The 5256-nt window shown below is 46.7% G+C and overlaps 1 non-coding gene across 1 annotated transcript; it reads right to left on the reverse strand.

Moving 5' to 3' along the window:
• Positions 1-2054: 2054 nt before the first annotated feature.
• On the reverse strand, positions 2055-2161 carry LOC127234773 (U6 spliceosomal RNA). The gene has a single exon (XR_007835597.1). It is a non-coding gene; the product is annotated as a U6 spliceosomal RNA (small nuclear RNA).
• Positions 2162-5256: the final 3095 nt, after the last annotated feature.

Consider the following 5256-nt stretch of genomic DNA (forward strand, 5'->3'; position numbering starts at 1 on the left):
TGGCTGTAGTGAGTTATCTGATGTGGCAGAAATATGTAGAGATGGAGTATAGATAGATAAGGAACACCCAAAGGAGTCAAAAGGGAAACAAAGGAAAACAGAAAACATACACAGTCCAACCACTGAGAAACAGGCTAATAAAGTTGGCCCATTGATGACATGGTTCCAGCAAGGTTTCTGAGGAAGTTGATGCTGAGGGGGCAGAAGAGGATGCTGGCATTTGGTTGCTGTGGAGATCTATGCTGTATTCAGACACCATCACAAATGTGCTCTGGGCTCACTGCTGCACATGACCAGTATGAAGGGATGAAAGACAGACCCTTTCTGAGAAAGCCACCACTTTGTGCCACCTAAGTGAAGTAAAGAATGGTAACTCTTAAGCTTCTCCCAGGCTTGATTAAGGGCTCAAAGAAGTTACCTTCTTTTCAATTTCACATGGAGGAAATATTGCCCAGGTTTGTTCAAATGTGTTTTGTGACAGAAGAAACCAAACTTGCCCCATCATATAATATGCTACAGTTGTAAAAGTAATCTGGGATCCTGCTTTTTAAGTGGCCTTGGAGCATTTTCTTTCTTTCCATGTGAATAGAGTTCAGGTTGGAGTGACCAAGTTGATTGATGATACGTTAAGGCCCTTATCCAACTCTATCTCTGAAGTCAGTCAATAAGGAAATGAAAGCACCCTAGAAAAATGCCTGGGCTTCTTTTTTTTTTTTATTTTATTTATTTTTTTATTTAATTTTATATAACAAAGTCCAATTAAATGAAAACAAACATTTATACACAATATTTGGGAATTTGGGCGTCGTTCTTTCCAAACTACTTCCTGCTGGTAAGGGGCTGTCTTGGGGGATTTGAAGAAGATTCAGATATCCTGGCTGTAGTCTGTAAGGCTGTTTTGTCCAGCTGTTTTGAATGTAGGATCACCTGGTACTCTGTTTCAGGCGGTCTGGAGTGATCAAACCACATTAGTCTGGAAGGAATCCACATCTTTTCATTTTCTGTGGAAACAAAAATAGAAATCCTTTTTCCCAGCAACTTGTCCTTCAACTTAAATTTTGGAGTCAAAGCATTTTTTTAAATTTAATTTATTATTTTACATGTCGATCCCAGTTCCCTCTCCCTCCCTCCCTCCAGCCCTCCCTTCCTCCTTCCCTCCCTTTTACCCTCTCTGCCCTCTCATATGCACTCTAAACACCCTCCCCTCCCATCCCCCCACCCCAATTCCATATGTAGGGGAATGCCATCCAGTTGAGGTCATGTAGATCTGACAGGTCCTGTGAAGTAGGGACTAGGGCTTCTCTCCTGTCTCTAGATTAAGGCAGTTATCCCTCCATGGGGGATATGTTCGCAAAGGATACATCCTGGCTCCACTGTCTGAGGTCCCTTAGACTGCTCAGTCCTTCTGGCTGAGACCCATATTCAGGGGGGCCCGAGTCAGTCCCATGCTGGCTTCCCAGCTATCAGTCCAGTGGCCCGTTAGCTCCTCCTTGTTCAGGTAAACTGTCTCTATGTGCTTCTGCCGCATGGTCTTGTCCTCTCCATCTGCTTCTGGGTTCTAGTTCGACTCAGTGTTTATGTATGGGTGTTTGCTACTATTTTCAACAGGCATTAGTTGAGGGCTCCATGGAGAAGTTAGTTGTTGATCTCACTCTCCGGGAAGGGCATTTATGATAGATAGCCTTTCCACGGGAGCTGAGATTGTTAGTTGGGAGCAGTCTTGTAGTTCTCTCGACCTTTCTTTGTGTTCAATTTTATCTTCAAACCAATACTGGCTCCCTCTTTTATGTTCTCTCTCTCTCTCTCTCTCTCTCTCTCTCTCTCTCTCTCTCTCTCCTATCTTCTATTCCTAACCAGGCTTAATCTTCCTGGTCGCACAGGTTTTCCTTTCCTCCCCCTCATTTTCTCCTACTTCTCTCTCCATTCGCTGTCCTCCCCCACTTCCCCTGAGCTCTGGGGGGACTTGTCCCTTCCCAGTTCTGTGAGGGACTTTATATGAATCTCTTAGAATACACCTTGTATCCTAGTTCCTCTGGTGGTGTGAATTATAGGCTAAAAATATGGAACGCTTCACAAATTTGCGTGTCATCCTTGCGCAGGGGCCATGCCAATCTTCTCTGTATCGTTCCAATTTTAGTATATGTGCTGCCGAAGCGAGCACTGGAGATTTCTTTTGTAAAGATTATTTTATTTTAAAGTGTGTGTGTGTGTGTGTGTGTGTGTGTGTGTGTGTGTGTGCGCGCGCGCGCACACGCGAGTGCTCTAGAGTGCAATACCCTTGCAGCCCAGAAGAGGGTGTTGGATTCCCTGGAGTTAGAGAAAGGGAGCTGAGAATGGTTCCAGTTTCTCAGCTCAGGCATCAGGATGGATGATAGTGAGGACGGGCATGGAAGGATGAGCAAGTGTAGGGGGACAGTGATGTGTGGTGACACTCAACAGTTAAAACATGAGTGGGTGTCTCAGTCAATGTTCTATTGCTGTGAAGAGACACCAAGACCAAGTCAAATCTATGAAAGACAGCATTTAACTAGGGGCATTTAACTAGTCTATTATCATTGCAGCTGGGAGCATGGGGGGTGCAGGTAAGCACTGGAGTAGTAGCTGAGAGCTATATCCTGATCTGTAGGCAGAGAGAGAGAGAGAGAGAGAGAGAGAGAGAGAGAGAGAGAGAGAGAGATCTAGATCTGGCATGGGCTTTTGAAATTTCAAAGCTCATCCTCAGCATCAGACTTTCTCCAACAAGGCTCAACACCCTAATCCTTCTAATCTTTTCAAAGAATCCCACTTCCTGGTTACTAAACATTTTAATATATGAGCCTATGGGGACATCTTTTTTTCAAACATTTCTTTTTATTCTGTGTCTTTTACATCATGCACCTTGATCCCATTCATCTCTCCATCCCTTTCCATCTGTCCTCTGCCCTTGCAGTCTCCCCCACAAAATAAAATAAAATACTGGTGGTGGTGGCACAAGCCTTTGATCCTAGCACTTGGGAGGCAGAGGCAGGCAGATCTCTGTGAGTTCGAGGCCAGCCTGCTCTACATAGCGAGTGCTATGGGCTCCAAAACTTCATGGAGAAATTGTCTCGAAAAACATTAACCAAAAAAGTTCCAGAGAAAATTAAAAAAAGGAAAAGCCTCATCATGGAAGCTGTATTGTGATACAGTGGGCCACACAGTACTTCCTTTTGTCAATATAGCTTTATTTGCAAGTGTTCATTGTAAAGAGTCATTGGTCTGGTTCGAGGCCTCTGGGTTCTGCTGCACTGTTCATGCTGGGCCCTCACCGGGACTCCTCTTGGATATCCTGTTGTTGCCCTGTGTTGTGGAGATCCGGCAGCTTTACGTCTGCAGGACCAGTCCCTTCATGTATGTGCTCTAGCAGATCATAGATGGGTGGATATTGGGGTGGTGGCTGTGGTCCTGGCCTGGGTATGGATGTTGGGGTGGTGGCTGTGGTCCTGGCCTGGGTGGTTGCCAGGGTTTGGTCAGCTCACCAGCAGCTAATTCACCACATGCAGCAACGAGCAAGGGCTGGGGCTGGTTTGCCTGCTTTCATGCCCTCAGGGTTGGCCCTCACATCCACACCTCCAGGGCTAGCTTTACTGTGTTTCCCAGCTGAGGTGCAGGGGCCGTTCTGCCAAGTGCTACAGCTGGTGAGGGGCAGGGCCAGCTCTCCAAAATGCCATGGGCAGTGGGAGGTGTGGGAGGTGTGGGAGGGTGTCATCCACATCACCGTAGAGCAGGCGAGAGGTAGGGCCACATCTTCCAAGCTCACATTCTCAGGTAGTTTCACCTGTACCCTAGACATCAGAGTCAGCTCTACTGTGCTGCTCAGGCATGGTGCAGAGCCCACTTTCCTGAGTGCCACAGCTGGTGAGGTGGCAGGGGTGAGGGTCATTCGTATGCAAGCCTCTTTAGTGGGTAAGCATGATAACAGGATGGCCATTAGGCTTGACATTAAATGTGTTTACCTATTGAGCCAAGTTCTCTTATTGACTGGAAGCTCACCTATTAGACTAGGTTGGCTGCCCAGAAAGCATGTGCCTGCAGTCGTTGGGATGTTCTTAAAGCTTGGGATTATAGTCTTGAGGATGCCAGGATTACAAGGCATGCCATCAAACCAGGTGTTTTTACCTGGGTTCTGGGGATCAAACTTAGGTCTTTCTCCAGCTCATCATATTGGTTTTTAAAAGAGAAACCAAGGAAGGGGAGGGAAGTGAGTGAGTACTTTGACTAAGAGAACACCTCCAGCAAGCGACAGAATCTCACAAGGTGACTTGGTGTGCAAATAGATTTCCTTGGGACATTCCTTAGCTGCCAACTGGTTGTGAAGCCCCTTTCCTGGCAGCTGTATGTATCCTCAGCATACTGGGGTGCTCGCAAATCTTTCTTGATGGTCTGAAAACATTCCAGTAAGATCTTGAATGAGCTAGGGTCCAGTAGCCTGGCCTTGAGCCTGCTGATCTGAAGGTAATGCAGAAACTTCCTGCTGCCACTTGGAGACCCTAATACGGGAACTGGCTACATTTAAAGTCACAAGATTGACTTTGCAACTTCCAAAACATTCGTTGACTCTTTGCCCAGCCAAGTTTCTGATCTCCTAGCAGTTTATTCTTCCTGACCTAGAACTGGCTAATACCCTAGGGAAGGAGGCCGTTTAAACTTCCTCCTGTTTATTGGCCTCCCACTTCCTCCCATCTCTGCTGAGAGACTGCCTCTTCCTAGGAGCCTTCCTGCCCCAGGCTCCCGCAGGTCTCTGGGCAATAACCTCAGCCTATCAGATATAGGGTTTTAGCTAGAGAACAGCCAATCATAGCTCTGAATGTTGGCATGAGGCTTAACTCCACACTGGCTTCCCTCCCGCCCCCCTGCAGCAGGCCTAATCTGGCCTTCTGGTTCTGACTTCTCTGTGTGCTCTGGCCAAGGCAAGTGTGTAAGGATTTCATGGTCAATGCTGTTCATAGACAGCTGGGATTCATGTGCTGAATACTCAGTCCCATGGACACAGGCCGTGGGAATGTTGAGTGTTGACTAGAATTCAGGATTCCTTTTGCACATAGGTTTGTCTGATCTATGATCCTGTGTACCCAGTTTAAGAAATCCCAGAGCCCCTGCCCCTCCTTTCCTCATGTTTGAATGCAAGTGACTGCTTGTTTGATTGCCCAGATTAGGGTGTGAATTGGACCAAGAGCTCCCTCTTACTTACACATTGCAGTGATCATATGTTTCTAGAAACCACTTAAAACTTTGACC

This window comes from Phodopus roborovskii, unplaced genomic scaffold (assembly GCF_943737965.1).
Source record: "Phodopus roborovskii unplaced genomic scaffold, PHOROB, whole genome shotgun sequence".
Taxonomy (NCBI): Eukaryota; Metazoa; Chordata; class Mammalia; order Rodentia; family Cricetidae; genus Phodopus; species Phodopus roborovskii.